The sequence below is a fragment of the Leopardus geoffroyi genome, chromosome A3, assembly GCF_018350155.1.
Source record: "Leopardus geoffroyi isolate Oge1 chromosome A3, O.geoffroyi_Oge1_pat1.0, whole genome shotgun sequence".
NCBI classification, from domain to species: domain Eukaryota; kingdom Metazoa; phylum Chordata; class Mammalia; order Carnivora; family Felidae; genus Leopardus; species Leopardus geoffroyi.
This window is the reverse complement of record NC_059336.1, coordinates 73,782,445-73,792,892: the sequence shown is the minus strand read 5'-3', so window position 1 is coordinate 73,792,892 and position 10,448 is coordinate 73,782,445. Positions and strand designations below refer to the sequence as shown.

The window sequence follows — 10,448 nt, the reverse complement described above, 5'->3', positions numbered from 1 at the left end:
GTTTGCATTCCCACCAACAGTGCAAGAGGGTTCCCGTTTCTCCACATCCTCTCCAGCATCTATAGTCTCCTGATTTGTTCATTTTGGCCACTCTGACTGGCGTGAGGTGATAATCTCAGTGTGGTTTTGATTTGTATTTCCCTGATAAGGAGTGATGTTGAGCATCTTTTTGTGTGCCTGTTTGCCATCCGGACGTCTTCTTTAGAGAAGTGTCTATTCATGTTTTCTGCCCATTTCTTCACTGGGTTATTTGTTTTTCGGGTGTGGAGTTTGGTGAGCTCTTTATAGATTTTGGATACTAGCCCTTTGTCCGATATGTCATTTGCAAATATCTTTTCCCATTCCGTTGGTTGCCTTTTAGTTTTGTTGGTTGTTTCCTTTGCTGTGCAGAAGCTTTTTATCTTCATAAGGTCCCAGTAATTCATTTTTGCTTTTAATTCCCTTGCCTTTGGGGATGTGTCGAGTAAGAGATTGCTACGGCTGAGGTCAGAGAGGTCTTTTCCTGCTTTCTCCTCTAGGGTTTTGATGGTTTCCTGTCTCACATTCAGGTCCTTTATCCATTTTGAGTTTATTTTTGTGAATGGTGTGAGAAAGTGGTCTAGTTTCAACCTTCTGCATGTTGCTGTCCAGTTCTCCCAGCACCATTTGTTAAAGAGACTGTCTTTTTTCCATTGGATGTTCTTTCCTGCTTTGTCAAAGATGAGTTGGCCATACGTTTGTGGGTCTAGTTCTGGGGTTTCTATTCTATTCCAGTGGTCTACATTACATAGACTGTTAGATCACTGATCTGTTCTTCTGCATCCTTATAATCTGCTGTGGATTCTACTATATTTTTCATTTCAGTTATTGTATTCTTCAGCTCTGATTGGTTCTTTTTTATATTTTCTATCTCTTTCTTGGATATCTCACTGAATTCATCTATTCTTCTCCCAAGTTTAGTGAACATTTTTATGACCATTACTTTGAACTTGTTTCATTTAGTTTTTTGTCGTTGTCGTTGTTTGTGGGTTTTTTTGTTTTGTTTTGTTTTGTTTTCCATGGTCTTCTTTTTTTTTGGTCTTCTTTTTTTTTTTTTTTTTGGTCTTCTTTTTTTTTCATTTGGAACATATTCTTCTGTCTCTTTATTTTGTCTGACTTGTACTGTTGATACCTGTGTACTAGGTAGGTTGGCTATGTTTCTTGGTCTCGAAGGTGGTGGCCTTATATAGGAGTCTGGTGGGGCCCAGAAGCCCAATCCTCCCAGTCACCAGAATGAAGCATTCCAGGAGTGTTTCCTATATGGGCTGCATGAGCCCTCCTGTTGTGGTTGGGCTGATTGCTGCAGGTACACTGGTGGGCAGGGCTGGCCCTGGCCTGGACAGCTTAGAGGCCCAGTTATGACTGCTGCAGGCATGAGGGTAGGTGGGGTTAGCCCATGGTATGGTCCGACCATGAGGCCAGGCCATTACTGTTGCTCTTCCTCTCTGGGGCAGGTGTCACCTTTGAGGGGTACTGGTCCTGGCCAAGGCTGCCTGTTGGGTGTGGCAGGATGGGAGACTCTTTGGAGGGGCACCTACGGTGGGCATGTTGGGCAGGATGGGTCCACAGGGGAATGCCAGGGCAGGGCCAGTGGTGCTAACAAGGTGATGGAGAGTGTCAGAATTGGTGCCTACCAGTGTCTGGCCAGGAAGGCTGAAGGAGGTCAAGAAAAGCGGTGCCTACCAGCACCACTGTTTTTTTAATTGTCTTCAGGTGTTTTCTCAGAGCAAGGTGTTCTGTATGAAGTTGTAGCCTTGATGTGTCTGTAGGAAGAGGTGGCTCAGGGTCTTCCTCCTCTGCCATCTTCTGAAGCAAGTTTATCTTTTCTCCCACTGTATACCTAGTTCTTACACACCTAACACATTGCCTGGCACATACTTCTAATGGAAATACGTGTTTAATGAATAAGTATGGTTTGTTCATTGTTCTACAGATATCAGAGTTTTAAATCCCATTTGGTTTTAAATATGTATAAAGCATAAACTACTGGCTCAGCAGCCATGTGACCCTATGGCCGGTCAGGGTGCTATGGGATGCACTGGGACTGGCATCGGGGGTCACGGAGGTGGCATGGAATGGGGCCTCTTTGCCTTTTGCCATCGTGACTCTTGTGAACGCTCCATATAAGCATGGCCTCTACTGCAGAGAAGACTCCATCCGGTACGCCTACTGTCCAGACACCATCACCCACGAGTTCATGGCTGGAGGTCACCATCACAGCCACCATCATCCTTGTCTCAACCAAGGAGGCCTGCCTGGTGCACACAGACTGCCTCTATTCCCACTCCAACTTCAACAACAGAGTGGCTGACTTCTATAAGGTGTTGAGAAAGTTCCTGTTTAGGGCTGCAATGAGTCAGTCACTGGCAGACCTGGCCAAGGTCACGATAGGCCATCTGTGGCCCAACTTCCTGGCTGAGTGTGACCCTGACTTGAGCCACTTCAACTGCTCTGTCTACGTGCATGTGGAGAAGATGTGCAGGGAAAGCCTAGTAACATCACCGAGTCCAGAATGTCTTTCTACTCCGGACACTCCTCCTTTGGGATGTTTGTGGTGCTCTATGTGCAGGCAGGCATGGCTCTGCCCCAAGTGAGCTCAGCTTCTGGGGCCCACAGTGCAGTTCTTCCTCGTGGCCTTTGTACCCTATGTTGGCTACAGCCGTGTGTCTGACCCTAAGCACCACTCGAGTTATGTCCTCGTTGGCCTCCTGCAGGGGATTCTGGTGGCTGGCCTCACCATTAGCTACATTTCCAACTTCTTCAAGGCCTGGCCTCCATAGCGCTGCCTGGAGGAGGAGGAGCTGGGACTGAAGCCCAGACTGTCATTGACCCTGACCCTGACCCTGAGTGAGGCTGACCACAACCACCCGGGTACCCTGTCTCCTCCTCCTGAGGCAGGTGCCTGTCTCTGTGTCCAACTAGGGCTCAGGCTGTGCTTCAGTGTGTTCATGGTCCTGGCAGAGGCCTCTCCTGGGGTGGTGATGAGGGCTCTGGATAAGCTCTGGGTGCCCCATGCTGGCTGCCAGTGGGGTTTCCACTAACCCCACCTCTTGTGCATGGGGCCAGGGGCCTGGGGATGCACAGGGCAGCCCCAGCATTTGGAAGGGGGACATTGTCCTCTTATTTCCCTTAGAACCCTCCTATATTGAATTAGAGGGAAGCAAGAGATCCAGATAGATGCTTTTTTTGTAAAGTGCAATGTATGTGTATATGTGGACTTCCAATAAAATAGAGTGTTTGCTTGACAAATGGTGTCAGCCTCTATTCTCGCTCTTTTTTTTTTTTAACTTTTATTTATTTATTTAGAGAAAGAGAGAGAGTGCAAGTGGGGGAGGGGCAGAGAGAGAGGGAGAGAGAGAATCCCAAGCAGGCTCCACACTCATCCCAGAGCAGGACATGGGGCTTGAGCTCACTACTGTGAGATCATGACCTGAGCTAAATTAAGAGTCCATTGCTTAACCAACTGAGTCACCCAGGCACCCCTGTCAGCCTCTATTCTTTATGACCATTCTGAGCACTGAGCCATTCTGAGCCCTCAGTTGGGGGCTCAACTGAGTTAGGCATCAGAGTAGCTGGTTGCAGTACTGTGGTTTAGAGGTATGGGGAGGGGAGTGTACTCTTTTCCTTGTTCCTCACCCTATGTATCTCTTCATCTTGCTGTTGATTCGTATTTATCACATCCTTTCATAAGCTGGTAAACATAAAAAAAACCAAAACAATCCAAAATTCCCTATACTAAATTGTTTTGGATTCAGTGAGGGTTAGTTATACTGTTTTTTTTTCCTATACCAGTTATTATAGTAATCTTTTTAAATATAATTTATTGTCAAATTGGCTAACATAGAGTGTGTAAAGTGTCTGGTTTATGGGGTTGATTTCCGTGGTTCGTTGCTTACATACAATACCCAGTGCTCATCCCAACAAATGCCCTCTTCAATGCCCATCACCCATTCTCCCCTCTCCCCCACCTCCCTATCAACCTTCAGATTGTTCTCTGTGTTTAAGAGTCTCTTATGGTTTGTCTCCCTCCCTTTCTGTTTGTAACTCTTTTCCCCCCTTCCCTTCCCCCATGGTCTTCTGTTAAGTTTCTCAAGATCCACATATGAATGAAAACATATGATATTTGTCTTTCTCTGACTGTCTTATTTCAGTCAGTCTAATACCTTCCAGTTCCATCCACATTGCAGCAATTGGCATGATTTTATTCTTCCTCACTGCCAAGTAGTATTCCATTGTATATACAAACTACATCTTCTTTATCCATTCATCAGTTGATCCATAATTTGGCTATTGTTGAAAGCAATGCTATAAACATTGGGGGACATGTACTCCTACGCATCAGCACTCCTGTGTCCTTTGGATAAATTCCTAGTAGTGCTATTGATGGTTCATAGAGTAGCTCTATTTTTAATTTTTTGAGGAACCTCCATACTGTTTTCCAGAGCGGCTGCACCAGGTTGCATTCCCACCAGCAGTGCAAGAGGGTTCCTGTTTCTCCACATCCTCGCCAGCATCTGTTGTTACTTTTAGCCACTCTGACTGGTGTGAGGTGATATCTCAGTATGGTTTTGATTTGTATTTCCCTGATGATGAGTGATGTTGAGCATCTTTTCATGTGTCTTTTGGGTATCTGGATGTTTTCTTTGGAAAAGTGTCTATTCATGTTTTCTTCCCATTTCTTCACTGGATTATTTGTTGTTTGGGTATTGAGTTAGGTAAGTTCTTCATAGATTTTGTATACTAACCCTTTATCCAATATGTCATTCTCAAATATCTTGTCCCATTCTGTCGGTTGCCTGTTAGTTTTGTTGATTGTTTCCTTTGCAGTGCAGAGGCTTTTTATCTTGATGAGGTCCCAATAGTTCATTTTTGCTTTTAATTCCCTTGCCTTCGGAGATGTGTTGAGCAAGAACTTGCTGTGACTAAGGTCAAAGAGGTTGATGCTTTCTTCTCTAGGGTTTTGATGGTTTCCTGTCTCACATTTAGGTCTTTCATCCATTTTGAGTTTATTTTTTACATCAGTTATTATAGTAATAATAACTGCTATTTTCACAGAAGCTTACTCAACTGAGAAACTACCATGAAAAATCTCACTAATAATATTAAAATTAATATATAATTGATAAAATTAATAATATATTCTTTTGCTCTTTTGCACATATTATAACACTGGTTTTTTAAAAATATTTTTTTCTGCTTGAAAAAGTAATACTTATTCAAGAAATTCTAAAGAGTATAGAAATATATAAGAAAAATCTATTATAATTTCATCCCTGAAAATAGCCCCTATTGTCAGCCTGAGGTATCTTTCTTCAGATTTTTATACCAAGATGTATAAGAATTATTATCTTACTAAAATATGATCCTACTATACATACTGTTTTGAAACTCCTTTTGGTTCTCTTAATACCTAAAGATATCTTTTTTTGTTAAAATTTTTTTAATGTTTTTATTTATTTTTGAAGGAGAGAGAGAGAGAGACAGAGCATGAGCAGGGGAGGAACAGAGAGAGAGGGAGACACAGAATCCAAAGCAGGCTCCAGGCTCTGAGCTGTCAGCACAGAGCCCGATGCGGGGCTTGAACCCACAAACTGTGAGATCATGACCTGAGCCGAAGTTGGATGCTTAATCGACTGAGCCACCCAGGCACCCCTAAAGATATCTTTAAGTATCAATACCTAAAGATCCACTTTATTATTTTTAGTGACCAAATAGTTTCCATTATGTCAGTCACCATTTTTTGTCTACAACTTCCCTGTTGACAAACATTTGTGTTACAATCATTATTTTTAAAGTGCTTCAAATGTCATCTGAATAGCATGTCATCTTATTGACAAGCAGCTACTTGAAAAATGCTGACAGTGCAATAAGACACAAAAAGAGGGAAAAAAAATTAAAGCAAGTGAGTAAATTTTTGTTTAAGCAGTGATAGATCTTGGGGCATCCTGGGAATTTCTGGCCAGGGCTGATGCAGTCACAGTGCAATTATATGTCAGTGATGCAAGTGTGTAAAATTGCAAACAAATGTCTTTGTCTTAAAGAACTCATGGCATCACCACTTGAGAGACTGTTCACATTAGGGGTCTGTAGTGTCTTCAGGTTCAGAGAGGTCCCAGGAGGCTTTGTTGAGATCTAAGGAACCAGCCCCCTGGGCTTCTGCTTCCCTTTCACTGTCTTTATTTGACCAGTCAGTGGTAGCAGCCCTGAAGCCTTTAACCTCTGAAACCTGAAGAAAGAGTTGTATTGCAAATGGCTAAGTGGATCAAGATTTTAATAAGGATGAGCTTCCAGAGAAGGACCGGTGTTAAGATTTATGTGATCTGCAATACATCTTGAAGCTCTACCAGTTTGATTAAAAAGGGAGCTGGAGGACTTTGGGGAATGCCATCTCTGATAGCTTCCTGTGCTCAACTAAGAAAGACCAGACAAATGTGACTTGGCAAGGCCCCCAGTGCAAAATAAGAACTTAACTCCACGGTTGGGCCACTCCCAGCCAGGATTCTGCCAATTTACCCCTTTCCAAACGAGCATAAAAAGCAGGAAGTACACGGGTGCTTGGGAACTTTTTGAATGCCATTAGCTTTGTTAAGTTTGGATTCCTTTATAGGAAATGTTCTAATATGTGTGAGTGTTGCATCATTTAGAGCTACACATTAGTGGGACCAATGCTGCAGATGGAATGTTAGAATAATTTTCTTTAATAAATCACTGTGTCACTAGATATGAATAAAACGTAAGTCTGTGTTACATCCCAGATGACCTACGGTGTGAGCAGGCAAAATGACAAGGCTACAAAGAAATGAGTAATAAGAATTTTTTTTAAAGTTTATTCATTTATTTTGAGAGAGAGAAAGAGTACAAGCACAAGCAGGGTAGAGGCAGAGAGAGGGAGAGGAAGAATCTCAGGCAGGCTCTGTGCTGCCAGTGTGGAGTCCAACATGGGGCTCATCACGGGGCTTGAACCTGTGAACCATGAGACCATGACCTGAACTGAAATTGAGAGTCAGATGCTTAACTGACTGAGCCCCCCAGTAGTAAGAATGTTAGTGGCCAACTTTTACACAGCCCTCTGTGCCAGGCTCTATTCGAGGCATTTTACAAACATTTCTTCATTTCAATCTCACCAGGATCTTATGACTTGAGGTAGCGTTATTATTCTCCTTTTATAATTGAAGGAGCTGAAGCATGGAGAAGTTGATAAACTGGCCAGTGAATACCTAATAAGTGGTAGGGTTGCGATTCAAACCCAGGCAGTCAGTCTACCTCTGGAGTCTGCACTGTTAGCAACTAGTATGTCTGAGAAATTTAAAACTTCAGAGTCAAGGTCAGGTCAACCAAGGGGCAGTGAACATCCCCAGAGCCCTGATAAAGGTCTTGTAATACCTCTCCCATTAAAAGGAGCCAGGCTGATTCAGGTCTGGGGCAGGAAGTGAACAAGAGAGACTTGAAGCATCCTGTCACATAGTTGAGGAAGTTACCAAAGACTACTAGGCTTGCTCCAAAAGAACCCAAGAACCAATCTAGAGAGGTTCCCATTGACCAAAGGTGTGACTACTTGAGCATTAGGGGGGATAATAGTGGTAATAGGTGGAAACATCAAATATGTTGAAGTCTATGAGTTTATAATGATGCTCAAAAAACTGGTCACATTTAGAAGATGATGGGGAAACAACTCATTATTGGTTTGAAAACTGGTAAAGAAATTATATTATTTTTTCCGAACTTTTTTTTTTTTTTCAACGTTTATTTATTTTTGGGACAGAGAGAGACACAGCATGAACGGGGGAGGGGCAGAGAGAGAGGGAGACACAGAATCAGAAACAGGCTCCAGGCTCTGAGCCATCAGCCCAGAGCCCGACGCGGGGCTCGAACTCACGGACCGCGAGATTGTGACCTGGCTGAAGTCGGACGCTTAACCGACTGCGCCACCCAGGCGCCCCTTTTCTGAACTTTTGATGTGACGGGTAACCGAATAAGGCATGAAGTGAAGCTCTTCTTTTTTTTTTAATTTTTTTGATGTTTATTTATTTCTAAGAGAGACAGAGCATGAATTGGGGAGGGGCAGAGAGAGAGGGAGACACAGAATCCGAAGCAGGCTCCAGGCTCTGAGCTGTCAGCACAGAGCCTGAAGTGGGGCTCGAACCCACAAACCGTGAGATCGTGACCTGGGCCGAAGCTGGACACTCAACCGACTGAGCCACCCAAGCGCCCCCTAAAATGTTGTTTTTAAATGAAATAACTAATTTTGGGGTTGCACAAGGTACACACCATTTCTGATCAAAGAATACATGAGTGATTTAGCCCAAAATAGTGTAGGTGTGAAGACGAAATGAACCTCACACCCATGACTTTAATGTATGACTTTCCTGTGCTATGCAATGGTATAAAGAGATAGATTTGAATAGCTATTGTTAAAATAAAATGTGAGAACCTTGAGCTAGAAATAGGAAGATAAAAACCAGATGGTACTGTGTCAAAAAAATATCATCAGCAATAATTTATAATAGCTTGGTAGCTCTTGTTTGAATAGATTCATTTACCATTTAAATGCTAGAATTTTAAGTTCAAGTTGATGAATTACCGCTAAATCTTCACCACGATGTCACAAACATTTATTAGGCATCTACTCTGTGCTAGGTGCTGGAAATCCAGAAATGTTTCTACCTCTAACAGGAGAAAAAAGAAAACGGGACACCACTAACCCTAATCAGAAATGGGGCACCCGGGTGGCTCAGTCAGTTAAGCGTCCAACCTCAGCTCAGGTCACCTTCTCACGGTTCGTGGCTTCAAGCCCTGCATCGGACTCTGTGCTGTCAGCAAATGAGATACTGTAGCTCAGTGCTGGGGTTAGTTCCATCTGGGGGTGAGAGTTGGACAGATAGCTTGTGAGGTTGTGTTAGGCAGAGAAGGGGACTGAGTGAAGGGCTCTCTCATGGAGGGCAATGATGCGAGATGGAAGCAATGAGCAAGAGTAGGGAGTGCCGCAAGTCCTCCACCTGTCATCTTTGGCTGGGCAGACCCCACCTGCTTCCCTGGGAATTTTATTTTTCATGTTTTAACCCACATGGCAGTGACTCAGAAATTCTTATCTTCACCCTCAACCCCTACCCTGAGCTCCAGTGCTGTATGTCCTAATGCCTACACTTCATTATGGATTTCACTGCAAATTCACCATGTCCCAAAACTCTACTCATTATTTTTCCCTGAAACCTACTTTTTTCCCCTATTGTGACTATCTATGCAGGCATCCAAGAGACAGACCTTGGAGACCCACACCTCCACATCTGACAGCCCACCTTCTAGAGGTCTCAGCAGTCACCACCTCCTCTTTTTCCCTTGCCTTACCGTCTCTCAGACACCAGTAGCTGTCTTCCACCTCCGGGGTCTTCTCGTTCCAACCTATTTTCTAGTCTGCTGTCAGAGTATCAGTGTTCCTAAGTTTCCCTCATAATAAATATATGGGATGCCATTAAAATACAGACTACCAGGCTTCCCCTGGACATTCTGATTCTATGAGTCTAGGTTGGGGCCCAGGAACCTGTATTTCCAACAAGGACTCTGAACTGGTATTATCCTCAGGGAAATTTGAGAAATACTGTTTGAATACATATCCCTGCTACATATCCTTGTAAAACCTGCATAGAGCAGTGTTTTAAAATGCTTATTTAAAGGTGATTTCCAGCAAGAAATAGTTTACATTGCAAACTAGGACATGCAAATATTTATATATGCAGTAACAGACAAAATGTCCACAGCCAAGTTTTCTCACATGTTCTATTTCACTTTAAAGTAACGATAGTCAGGGACTCACTAAGTTGATTTCAGACCAACAGTTTAAAAACACTGTCCTGTAGTTGTTTTTTTTTTTAATGTCTATTTATTTTGAGAGAGAGAGAGAGAGAGTACACACATGGGGAGAGGCAGAGAGAGAGGAGGGAGAAGAGAGAGAATCCCAAGCAGGTTCTGCGCTATCAGCACAGAGTCAGCTTGGGGCTTGATCTCATGACCTGAGCGGATCTTAAGAGTCAACGCTTAACCAACCGAGCCACCCAGGTGCCCCTGTCCTTGTTTGGTCGCATTCTAGTTCATATTCATGTTTTGCAAATACTTCCATATTATATTTCTCAGTGGCCTTGACTTACTCTGTGCATGAAGTGCCCTCTGTCTAGGCCTTCCCTCGGCCTCTTGTCTGCTTGGCGAACTTTTTTCTATCTTTAAGACATGGTAAGATACCATGTCCCTTGTGTAATCTCCCTTAAGTACCACAGCCACCATGCAGGGCTTTGGTCCAGACTCCCCCTTTGCAATTTGCCCACACAAGGATGCCTTGTGTGGAGTAGAGGGTCATTCTGAGACCATTGTTCTTTCATTGGTATTTAAAATCTGATGCTGTTCTTTTTCCTTTTTTCTTTTTCTTTTTCTTTTCTTTT

The 10,448-nt window shown here is 43.3% G+C and overlaps 1 pseudogene; it reads left to right on the top strand.

Annotated features, from left to right (window-relative positions):
- The first annotated feature begins 1,430 nt into the window (after positions 1–1,430).
- LOC123581363 lies at positions 1,431–3,059 on the top strand (annotated as a pseudogene).
- The last annotated feature ends 7,389 nt before the right edge of the window (positions 3,060–10,448 follow it).